This window comes from Capra hircus, chromosome 7, assembly GCF_001704415.2.
Source record: "Capra hircus breed San Clemente chromosome 7, ASM170441v1, whole genome shotgun sequence".
NCBI lineage: Eukaryota > Metazoa > Chordata > Mammalia > Artiodactyla > Bovidae > Capra > Capra hircus.
Window position 1 is genome coordinate 90,600,707 of NC_030814.1, and position 13,463 is coordinate 90,614,169.

Consider the following 13,463-nt stretch of genomic DNA (forward strand, 5'->3'; position numbering starts at 1 on the left):
GAACAGACTGACCCGGCCAGGCCGGCTGCCCGCTGCACACAGTAGGCACCCGAGGAGGGCTGGCTGGTGCGATCAGCCGCCTGGCGGGGGCTCTGCGCCTCAGTTTCCCCCTTCCTCATTCCCTCGGTCGGAGAGGGCTGGCACCTGCTCCACAGCGGTCGTTTACTGAGCGCTTCTCAGGTGGCTGACTCTGTCCGGGGTCCTGTTTACTTGCATTCCAACATCTAATGCCATGACCATGATCATTATTTCTTGTTATTATAATTTTTTACCACCATTGCCTTACAGGCAGGAAACTTCCACTGCCGTTAGTGAAACGCACATCTGTCCTTCTCTGACTTCAAAGCTTTCCACCTCTCCACCCCAACCTTCTGCACCTTACTGCTTCTCCGCTCCCAAACGGGGTGAATGGGCTTTTGTAATAATAATTTGTCTTTAAGGGGAAACCCTGGAGGTCCCCAGAAGGGAAGTGACAGCCCCAGGACTTGCAGCCTGAAACCAGCCCCTGGGTAGGTGGAAAGGGACTGAGGGAGGGGCCACAGCCATCCAAAGTGAGGGCGGAACCCAGGGACTTTGCTCTAACGACCCTGCCTGGGAAATAAGCCCTCTTCCTTCTTTAAACCACCCTCTCATCCACCTGGGAGGAGAAGGGCCAAGCAGAAACACAATTTGCAGGTCTCAGGATAGCACCTCGGCTCTGTAGATACCCGAAGCTCAGACCTTCATCCTAAATGGTCTTATTTGCCATCCTGCAAGCTCCACCCACTCAGCCAGAGAAGGGTGACTCAGTGTCCCCTCTGTACTACCCAGCCTCAGATATCTGGTACTCTTCTCAGCAGTTGATAACCTGACTCAGAAGGGACAAGAGAACTTACATGTAAGATTGGCATTGAATCTAATCCTTATCAGGCCCCGGGAAAGGGCAGGGATTATGTGATTTCCATTTTACATTTGAGGAAATTGAGACCCAGAGAGGGAGAGATCCCAAGGATGTTGGATCCAGCTTCATCTGGCTCTGGACCCTGCCAGAGGGTCTGCAGGCAAGTCCTTGAGGAGATGCCAGGATGGCATACCCTGTGCCCATTCCTGCCCCTGCAATAAAAAGAGGAGGTGGGTAAAGCTTTGTCCTAACCCCCACTCCTCAGTCCCACCCCTCCCCTGCCCCCACAAAAGATACCCAAGCAGATACTAGTTGAAAAACCTAATAAAGTATAAAAGATTGAGTTGCTGTGTGACCTTGGGCAGACTACTTAACCTCTCTGATCCTCAGAGTCCTCTGTAAAGAATAATCATAGAGAGACTTCCCTGGTGGTCCAGTGGTTAAGACTTCAAGCTTCTACTACAGCAGGGCACAAGTTTGATCCCTGGTCATGGAACTAAGATTCCCTCAAATGCCACAACATGGCCAAAAAAATAATAAAACTTTAAAAAAATTTTATTTTAAAAAATAAAAAAGAGTAATGGTAGAGACTTCCTAGGGTTGTGACAAAGGAGAATCACGATGGTACATGTAACATACTTAAACAGCATTGTACCTGCTGGTGGGAGGTCCTCAGCACAGGACAGATAGGATTATGTTGTTATTGTTGTCATTATTACTTTTATTTGGGCCATACCCTGACCCATATGCCCTGTTCCTGGCCAGGATAGAGGTGAGACCCACATCTCCCAAGGTGAAAACTTCATGCACACTCAAGGCATTTTTTTTTTTAAATCTCATTGGCAGACCCCTACTTAAGATGCTTGGCTAAAGGATTCTTGGAATGTATCAGGACTCCATCATAGCAATAAAGCAATATAAAAATTGTTAAATACTTGAAACTTGCCTCAAAATAGGTTTAGTCTAGGGTGAGTTGTAATACCAGTTCTCCTTTTCTGAATTCCACTTTTGTGTGCTATTTTAGTCCATCTGTGGAACCTGGAATTATCATCCCTAATGTACACGATAAAGACATTGAAGACCCAGAGAGGGTAAACTTGGCAAACTTACCAAATACACATAGCATTTGAGCAGAGGGGCTTGAATTCCAGTTACAAGGGCTAGGCTGCAAAGTTATGTAACATTTCAACAAATAATTCTTTTGACCAGCACCAGCGGTTGCTTTTGGGATGGGGAGCAGACTGAGACAGCTCCTGTTTACTCTCTTTGATCTTTTGAATTTTGTATCCTGCACTTATGACTTATAACAAAACAAAAATTATGTCTACAGTATTTTGAACCTATGTGTTTGAAAGAACACCATCGAGAAAGTGAAAGAAAAACCCACAGAATGGGAGAAAACATTTGCAAATCGTAGATCTGATAAGGGTCTACTATTTATATGATATATAAAGAACTCTTAAACTCAACAATAAAAACACTACAACTTTTTTTAATAGGTAAAGGATTTAAATAGACATTTCTAAAAAAATATATATGTATATATATAAATAACCAATCAAGCTCATGAAAAGTTACCCAACATCACTAGTCATCAGGGAAATGCAAATCAAAACCACAAGGAGACACCACTTCACCCCTGCTAGGGTGGCTTGAATCAAAAAGACAGACCAGAACAAGCATTGATGAGGATGGGGGAGAAACTGGAACCGTCATTTGTAGCTGGTGGGGACGTAAAATGTTACAGCTGCTGTGAAAAAGAGTTTGGCAGTTTCTCAAGTGGTAAAAGAGACAGCCACCATACCATCCAGCAATTTCACTCCTAGGTGTCTCTACCCAAAAGAAATGAGAACACGGATATCTATAACAGCATTATTCCTAATAACCAAAGGTAGAAACAGTCCAGATGTCCATCAACTGATAAATGGATAAATCAAATGTGGTCCATCCATACAATAGAATATTATTCAGCCTTAAAAAGGAGTGAAGCATTGACACAGGCTACAGTGTGAAACCTTGAAAATAGAATGCTCAGTGAAACAAAGCAGACACAAAAGGCCACACAGTGTGTAATTCCATTTATACAAAATGTCCAGAACAGGCAAATACAGAGACAGAATATGGCTTAGTAGATGCCTGGAGCTGGGAGGTGTTGGGGAGAATTGGGTGGGGAACGAATACCAATAGAAATGAAGTTTCTTTTGAGGGTGATGAAAATGTTCTGGAAGTAGATAGTGGCCATGATTTTCTGTGACTATGCTGGAAACCACTGAATTACATACTTTAAAAGGGTGAATTGTTTAGCATGTGAATTATATCTCAGTAAATAGTATATATATATATATGTATGTATGTATGTATATAATTACTTTTTATGGAAGTAGAGTTGGTTTACAGTGGCTTTATATTTTGATAGAGGAGTATTTTGCAGCTAACAGAATTCTTTAAAAAAAAGATTGATTTATTTATAATTTTTATCTGGGGGGAGGGCATGGTGGGTCAGCATTGCTGCACCTGGGCTTTCTCTAGTTGTGGCAAGCAGGGGCTACTCTTTGCTACAGTGTGTGGGCTTCTCACTGTAGTGGCTCCACTTGTTGGGACACATAGGTTCTAGGTGCTCAGGCTTCAGTAGTTACAGCACATGGGTTCAGTAGTTGCAGTTCATGGGCTCTAGAGAGCTGGCTCAGTAGCTCTGGTGCATGGGTTTAGTTACCCTGTGGCATATGGGATCTTCCCAGACCAAGGATCAAAAACCAGTGTCCTCTGCATTACAAGGCAGATTCTTAACCACTGGACCACCAGGGAAGTCCCAAAGCTGGCATTTCTTAAGACCAATCCTCTTGTTCTGATTCTGTAGCCCAGGTTGAACCCTCCCACTCTGGGCCTCAGTTTAGTAGCATATTGTTAGTCTCCACATGTTTGTGGTTTTTAAAATTTTTTTTTCCTTGTAACTTATTTCTAATTTCATAGTGTTGTGATCAGAAAAGATGCTTGATATATCAATTTTCTTAAATTTACCAAGGCTTGCTTTGTGACCCAGCATGTGGTCAATCCTGGAGAATGTTCCATGTGCACTTGAGAAGAAGGTGTATTCTGCTACTTTTGGATGGAACACTCTATTAACACTAATTAAGTCCATCTGGTCTAATGTGTTGTTTAAGGCCTGTGTTTCCTTATTGATTTTCTGTCTGGATGACCTGTCCATTGATGAAAGTGGGGTGTTAAAGTCCCCCGCTACTAACTACTATTATGTTACTGTCATTTCTCCCTTTATGGTTGTTGATATTTGCCACATATATGGCAAATATATACTGAAGTGCTCCTATGTTGGATGCATATATATTTACAATTTTTATATTTTCTTCTTGATTGATTCCTTGATCACTATATACTGTCCTTCTTTGTCTTTTACAGCGGTCCTTATTTTAAAGTCTAGTTTTGTCTGATATGAGTATTGCTGCTCCAGCTTTCTTTTAATTTCCATTTGGAAGAATATCTTCTTCCATCCCCTGGGCCTCAATATATCAATGGTGGCAAGCACCATATCTCTTTCACAGGCTTACAAAGCAGCCAGCAAACAAGGAAGGCACTTGGCAACTTGGATCAAATGTCTTTAGTTGTTTTTGTTTGTTTGTTTGTTTAATGTTGGAGTATAATTGCTTAACAATATTGTATTAGTTTCAAGTGTACAATAAAGTAACTCAGTTACACTTATGTATCCACGCTCAGTTGCTTCAGTTGTGTCCAATTCTTTGTGACCCTGTGGACTTGGTCCACTAGGCTCCCCTGTCTGTGGGATTCTTCAGGCAAGAATATTGGAGTGGATTGTTATGCCCTCCCTCCTCCTGGGGATCTTCCCGACCCAGTGATCAAACTTACATCTCCAGTGTCTCCTTCATTGCAGGTGGATTCTTTACCACTGAGCCACCGGGGAAGCCCATACATATACATGTATATATTCTTTGTCAAATTATTTTCCCATTTAGATTATGTTTTTAGGCATTGACTTTTCTCTCAACCAAGATCCAAGAGGGAGTGGATGGGGGGCATTCCCTGGCTATGGGGGATGTCACTGGGGTCTGTCACTGGGCCCAGGGAGCTCACAGATTGAGGTGTTGAAGAAGTTTGCCCACAAGCCTTGGGAATCCTAGCTGATATTTCTAGAAGAAGTTCTGGAAAAGAAAGCTAGGGTAAGCATTTCTCTTTCAAAAATGGTGGGGTTGTAGGCAGGTCCTAAAACCCAGGGGTGTCACTGAGCCTAATGTGGACACCCTGACAATTCTAGAATGTTCTGCTCAGTGGTTGGTCTGCCTGGAAACCCACTTAGCTAGCCCTTGGCACCTCCCATGGGCCAGGTTCCCATTCTCCAGCTCACATTCTAGTGGAGAATACTGATAATAAGCAAATAGACACATACATAAAGAATTTCAGAAAATTATCAGTGATTCACTGAAGACAGTAATCAGAGAAACTGAATAGACAGTGATGGGGGCCTGGGGCCTTTTTTTTTTTTTTAATGAACACAGGTCAGAAGATTTTATTTCATTCATTCATTAATGAGGGAACCAGCAAGGTGTTACAATGGGTTCAAAGGAAAATCCAAAGAACACTCACATAGAGACAGGTGAGCAACGCTTGGATGAATTACAGACAGAAGCAAGACATGATTGTGCACAATTAATTTGTATCTCTCTTGACAAGAATCATTGCCAGGGACTTCCCTGGCAGTGCAGTGATTAAGACTCTGTGCTTCCACTGTAAGGGGTACGGGTTTGATCCATGGTCTGGGAACTAAGATCCCACATCCTGTGTGGCCCAAGAGTAAATTAATACAAATAAGAAAATAAATGAATTGGGGAAGAAAAATTTTTAAATATGCCGGCAAAGGTCAATATAGTCAAAGCTATGATTTTTCCAGTAGTCATGTATGGATGTGAAAGTTGGACCATAAAGAAGGCTGAGAGCCAAAGAATTTATGTTTTGAACTGTGGTTCTGGAGAAGACTATTGAGAGTCCCCTGGACAGCAAAGAGATCAAACCAGTCAATCCTAAAGGAAATCAACCCTGAATATTCATTGGAAGGACCGATGTTGAAGTTAAAGTTCTAATACTTTGGCCGCGTGATACAAAGAGCCAACTCATTGGAGAAGACCCTGATTCTGGGAAACACTGAGGACAGGAGGAGAAGCAGGCAACAGAGGATGAGATGGTTCACTGGCTCAATGAACAAGAGTTTGAGCAAACTCCAGGAGATGGTGAAGGACAGGGAAGCCTGGTGTGCTGTAGTCTATGTGGTTGCAGAGTCGGACACGACTTAGTGACTGAATAACAACAAATTTTTTTTTTTAAATGAATGATTGCCAAGGAATTTCCTGGTAGTGTAGTGGTTAGGACTCTGCACTTTCACTGCCATGGTCCCGGGTTCAATCCCTGGTCAGGGAACTGAGATCCCAAAAGCCATGTAATGTTGCCAAAAATAATAATAAATAAATAACAAAAACAAAAAGAATCATTGCTATAAGCATCCATTTTCTACAATGTACATAGTTGTAAAATAGCCCCCAAATGACAAAAGGCAAGAGACCCCAAGAAACCCCATAGAACCAGACCAAGACTAGGTTTGTCTAAGGGGTCAGTTCTTTCATTGAAATGATCATCAGGGAGAATTATTCCAAGGAGGTGGTAGAGAACAGAGATCTGAAGAAGGATGGGCAGGTTTCCAGGTGGGAGGGTAAAGGGTAAAGTGTGGGGCTGGGATTCATGATGGAGGATCAGGCAGGAAACCAGTGAGGCTGGAGCAACAGATTCTAGGGCAGTGACTGGGGCACCTGCAGGTCATGGCTGCTGCTGCTGCTGCTGCTGCTGCTGCTAAGTCGCTTCAGTCGTGTCCGACTCTGTGCAACCCAATAGACGGCAGCCCACCAGGCTCCACCGTCCCTGGGATCCTCCAGGCAAGAACACTGAAGTGGGTTGCCATTCCCTTCTCCAATGCATGAAAGTGAAAAGTGAAAGTGAAGTCGCTCACTCGTGTCTGACCCTCAGCGACCCCATGGACTGCAGCCTTCCAGGCTCCTCCATCCGTGGGATTTTCCAGGCAAGAGTACTGGAGTGGGGTGCCATTGCCTTCTCCGGCAGGTCATGGATTCAGGCATAAAAAGGAGTGAAGCCCTGACACTGACTACTACATGGATGGATCCTGGGGACACGATGTTCAGTGAGAGGAGCAGACACAGAAGGAGGACACAGTTGTGACTCCACTGATGGGAAACGTCCAGAACAGGCAGATCTACAGACACAGGGCATGGATTTGTGGGTGCCAGGACCTGGTGGAGGGGAGCGACTGCTAAGGGGGATGGGGTTGTTCTTTGGGGTGATGGAAGTACTTGAAAATTATATAGTAGTGAAGATTGCACAATTCTGTGAAAACCACTGAACTGTACACATTAAAGAGTGAATATTATGGTATGTGAATGACATATCAGTTTTAAAAAGCAAAGCAACACCCATGTTTAACAGCAGCTGTATCCACAATAGCTAAAATGTGGCAACGACCCACATGTCTATTGATGGATGAATGAATAAGCAAAATGTGGTCCATCCACGCAGTGGAATATTACTCAGCCTTCAAAAGGAAGGAGATTCTGACACCTGCTACAACCTGGATGGACCTTGAGGACGTGATGCTCAGTGAAATAAACCAGAAGGACACACACTGTCTGATTCCACTCACTGGAGGTCCCTAGAGGTGTCAGATCCACAGAGACAGGAAGTAGATGGTGGGGCCAGGGGATGGGGGAGGGGATAGGGAGTCAGTGTTTCACTGGGATGGGGTTTCAGTTTGGGAAGATGAGAAGGTTCTGGAGATGATGGTGGGGATGGTTGCACAACAGTGTGAATACACTTAAGTGTCACTAAATGAACACTTCAAAATGGTTAAGTTGGTAAAATTTATATCTCATGTATGTTGCCCCAAATTTTTTTCTTTAGATTGTAAAGAAAAGTAGGCCTGGAACAGGAGATGAGAGTGGCTGGGCTCAAACTCATTCCGAAGTCTGGATACTCCTGTGGTCCCTAGTGATTTCTCACATCCCATTATTATGAACTGTGGTCATTTATGAGTAAAACTAAATGTTTTTCCTTTCTTTCTCTTTGTTTTAGCCACAACATATGGCTTGTGGGATCTTAGTTCCCCAATCAGGGACTGAACCCAGGCCCTCAGCAGTGACAGTGAAGAGTCCTAACCACTGGACACTAGGAAATTCCCAAATGTTTTTCTTTTCAAAAAATTAAAATTAAAGAAGTCGAGGGACTTCCCTTCCCAATGCAGGGAGCACGGTTTTGATCCCAGGTCAGTGAACTAAGATCCCACTTTCCTCATGGCACAGAAAAAAAAAAAATTAAAATGTTCCTCCTACCCCAAAAATATTGATGGAAAGACATCAGCTTGGGTTTGAGCAGACCTGTGGCCTGCTTTATGTTTTGTTAATCACACTGATGACTGTGTAAGAACCCTGGGCGGGGATAGGCCAGTTGGGATGCTGGTATAGGCATCCCAGCCTATATAGATGGAGACCTGGGAAAGTGGACAAGGTCTTTTTTTTTTTTTCAACCATGTGATGAGGTATGTGGGGTCTTAGTTCCCCAACTAGGGATAGAACTCGTGCCCCCTGCAGTGGAAGCTTGGAGTCCTAACCACTGGACCACCAGGGAAGTCCCCACACTTATATTTTAAAATACTCATTTATTTACTTATTTGGCTGGGCCAGATCTTAGTTGCAGCATGAGGGATCTAGTTCCCTGACCAGGGACTGAACCCAGGCCCCCTGCATTGGGAGCTCAGAATCTTAGCCACTGGACCACCAGGAAACTCCCCCTATGTATATTTTTCAAAGGCTTATGATCTATTTTTTCATATTCAAAACCAGCAGCTTGACATCCTCTCATTTCTCTCTGACTCTGACCTTTGTAATTCCCTCTTATAAGGACCCTATGAAATACGTATATAAATTCGTTTTCTACAGCTTCTGTGTTATATCTTTTTGCTGATCAATCCAGTCAATCCTAAAGGAAATCAACCCTGAATATTCACCAGAAGGACTGATGCTGAAGCTGAAGCTCCAATACTTTGGCCACCTGATGCGAAGAACCAGCTCACTGGAAAAGACCCTGATGCTGGGAAAGATTGAAGGCAGGAGGAGAAGGGGATGACAGAGGATGAGATGGTTGGATGGCATCATTGACTCAATGGACATGAGTTTTAGCAAACTCCAGGAGATAGTGAAGGACTGGGAAGCCTGGTGTGCAGCAGTTTATGGGGTCTCAGAGAGTCGGACATGACTGGGCAACTGAACAACAACAACAGACCTTCTGTAACAAAGGACTACAAACTGGGTGGCTGGGAACAGCAGAAATAAATTCCCTTTCTGTTCTGGAGGCCAGGAGCCCAGAGGTGAGTTGTGGGCAGGGCCATTCTCCCTCTGAAGGCTCTGCGGGAAGGATCTGTTGCAGACCTTTCTCCTGGTTTCATTCCAGTAGCCTCAGGCTTCCCTTGGCTTGCAAGTTGCTGGCTTCCCCCAGGTCCCTTGAAGTCATCTCCCCTCTGTGGTCATCTGTATCTGTCCAAATGTCCCCTTCTTGTAAGGTCAGTGGTCACATTGGATTAGGGGTCCACTCTGCTCCAGTATGATCTCGTGTTAACTAATTACATCTTCAACTACCTTATCTGCAAATAAAGTCTCCCTCTAAGGTACTGGAAATTAGGACTTCAACATGTCATATATATGCGTGTGTGTCTATGTTTTTAAGACTCTTGAGAGTCCCTTGGACTACAAGGAGATCCAACCAGTCCATTCTGAAGGAGATCAACCCTGGGATTTCTTTGGAAGGAATGATGTTATAGCTGAAACTCCAATACTTTGGCTACCTCATGTGAAGAGTTGACTCATTGGAAAAGACTTTGATGCTGGGAGGGATTGGGGGCAGGAGGAAAAGGGGATGACAGAGGATAAGATGGCTGGATGGCATCACTGACTCGATGGACATGAGTTTGAGTAAACCCCGGGAGTTGGTGATGGACAGGGAGGCCTGGCGTGCTGTGATTCATGGGGTCGCAAAGAGTTGGACACAGCTGAGCAACTGAACTGAATTGAACTGAAGCATTATCTATCTAATTTTTAAAGATTTTTTTGATGTGGGCCATTTAGAAAGTCTTTATTGAATTTGTTACAATATTGCCTCTGTTCCATGTTTTGGTCCCCTGGCAAGGAAGCATGTGAGATCCTAGCAGTCAGAGATTGAACCCACATCCCCTGCACTGCAAAGGGAAATCCCAACCATTGGACCATCAGGGAAGTCCTTATCAATCTAATCTTTTTCACCAGTGACTTTGAATAAAGATGCCAAGATGCTGAAGGCTAGTTTATCAGTTCTGAGAGAATGGAGATCAATCTGGATTCATAGTGTATCACAACAAACACACAAATACACACTTGCCTTCCTGAAAGTGAAAGTGAAGTCGCTCAGTTGTGTCCGACTCTTTGCCACCCCGTGGACTGTAGCCTACCAGGCTCCTCCCTCCATGGGATTCTTCAGGCAAGAATACTGGAGTGGGTTGCCACTTCCTTCTCCAGGGGATCTTCCCGACACAGGGATCAAACCCTGGTCTCCCGCATTGCAGGCAGATGCCTTAACCTCTGAGCCACCAGGGAAGCTGTCTTCCTGGGAGGGCTGTAAAGTTCTGTGCACACTCTTAAAAGCCAACTGAATGAATACAGACAGAGTTGCAGTTTGGGAAGATGAGAAAGACCTGGAGATGGATGGTGGGTATGGTTGTACAACAACGTGAATGGACTTAGTGCCACTGAACTGCACACTTAGAAAGGGTTAAAATGGTAACTGTTATGGTATTTATGAAAGTGAAAGCTTTAGTCACTCAGTCGTGTCCAGTTCTTTGTGACCCCGTGGACTGTAGCTGCCCAGGTTCCTCTGTCCATGGGATGCTCCAGGGAAGAATTCTAGAGTGGGTAGCTTTTCCCTTCTGCAGGGGCTCTTCCCGACCCAGGATTGAACCTGGATCTCCTGCGTGGCAGGCAGATTCTTCACTGTCTTAGCCACCAGGGGAGCCTGGTATGTATATTTTATTGTAATTATTTATCTTTATTTATTTATTTGGTCACAGCATGGGGCTTAGTTCCCCGCAGGAACTTAATTCCCTGACCAAGGTTTGAACCCATGCACCCTGCATCAGAAGCTCAGAGTCTTAACCAACCACTGGACTGCCAGGAAAGTCCCTACAATTTTTTTTGAGGGGGGAAAGTCAGTTGATTAACCGCAGGATGTGGTCTTAGATGGAAAAAAGGCATTCGTGGAAAACACTGGAGAAATGTGCACACAGTGTAGGGTTTACAGGTGCTGGTCCCTTGTGACAGATACACCATGGTGATGTATGATAGCATTAGGGGAAGGTGGGTTAAGGGTAGATAGGAAGTCTTTCTAATTTTGGAATCTTTGTAATTTTTCTGTAAATCTAAACTATACCCAAAATAAAACATTTATTTAACCACACAAAAAAAGCAAAGTTGAGTTTGCATGGGTGTGTACATTTGTGAAACTCATCTAACTCTATACATAATATCTGTAGGTTTTATTGTCTATAGCCTGTATATTAATTTTAGAAAAACACACAGAAATGAAAACACCTGAAAAAAATTTGCTTGACCAAAAGTGCCTAAAAATATGCATACCCTTTGGCCCAGAGATTATGTATCTGGAAATTTATCCAAAGGGAATATTTTGAAATGGTCAAGGTTTAGTAACTAGAAAAATGGGTTACAAACTAGTATATTTAAAAGGTCCTGGGACTTCCCTCGTGGTCCAGGGGTTGAGACTGTGCTTCCAAGGCAGGGATGCAAGCGGCTCGGGTTCACGTACTGCATGGTGTGGCAAAAAAAAAAAAAAAAAAAACCCAAACTTAAGGTCCCATTATTCTTAAATATATATATATATGTATAATCTTTGTATACACAGTGAGGTATCAACAGTGCTTATCTCTACATGGTGGGATAAGGGTGATTTCTTTTTTCTTGCTTCTCTGATTATTTGACTTTTTTTCAATTAGTATGTATTTCTTTTCTTTAAAAAAAGGAGGGGGGCGGTAATTGCACCAGACAGAATATCCTATGAGGGTTTTGTTTGGGTTTCCCAGGGCGATTGTAGCAAAAATTACCATGAATGTAGTGACTGAAAAAAAATGCAAATTAATTTTCTTCCATTTTCAGAGGTCAGAAGTCCAAAATGTGTGTCTTAGGCTGGTCCCTCCAGAGGCTCCAGGGGAGCACTGGCTCCTGCCTTTTCCAGGTTCTAGAAGTGCCGTGTCCCTGGCTCACAGCCCCTCCCTCCATCCTCACAGCCAGCAGAGCAGCATCTCCCATTTCTCTGCCTCTGACCCTCCACCTCCCTCTTACAAGGACCCTGTGATGACACTGGGCCCCCAGGGAATCCAGGATCATCTCTCTTGTTAGAAGCCTTAACTTATTATGACCTGCGGATTTCCTTTACCATGTATGTAAGGGAGCATCTTCATAAGTTCCAGGCATTAGGATTCAGACGTTCCTGGGAGACCATTATCTTGCCCTCCACGGCTTGTAGGGACAAATCAGGCAATAAATAGTGCAGCTAGGGAGACTTCCCTGGTCCAGGGGTTAAAACTCCAAGCTTCCAATGCAAGGGTCACAGGTTCGATCCCTAGTCAGGGAACTAAGATCCCACGTGTTGTATGGCATGGGGGGAAAAAAATGCAGCTAAGATTCTGAAAAAGCTGATGTGATTTCAGGCCACATTAATAGAGGTCTAGCATTCAGCTCAAGGGAGATGGTGGGTCTTACCAAAACATTCCAGGGATGAGACCAGGATGCTGAAAAGAGATAGAGAGCCATGTCCCACAAGGAAAAGACAGATAGATGACAGCCAGGTATGGTTCACAGAAGTCCTCTGTATGGCTTATGGGTGGAAGGTGAAATTGATTCTGGGGTCTTCCCAAGGGAGGGATGGAAGGATGAATGTCAGACATGGTCCCAGTCCTATCTGAGTTCCTCTCACTGCCTGGCATACAGCACTGGGCTCAGGCAATGGGTGGCACACTTTACTCCCGGGGGCTGGATCAGCACAATATCAAGAGAACCTTCTGGGAGCCTTGTGGGGGTCTTTCCACCAGACTCATTGGGTCAAAGTGCTGACAGGGCTGCCGAGGCCTAAATCAGAGAATCCAGAGCAAAGTTCAATTTCTGTAACTGTGCAGGTGTTTGCACCCCTGTGTTCATCACAGCAGTCCAGAGCAGTCAAGTAGATATATGATGAATAAACAAATTGTGGTACATCCATGCAGTGGATTATTACTCAGCCATAGAAAGGAAGGAGGTGCTGATATCTGCTACAGTGTGGAAGGACTCCCAAAGTCATGATGCTCAGTGAGAGAAGCCAGACACAGAAAGGTGAATAGTATCTGATTGCACTCACAGAAGGTCCCTACAGAAATCAAATCCTTAGAGACAGAAGGTAAGATGGGGAGGAGACAGGGTCTGGGGGA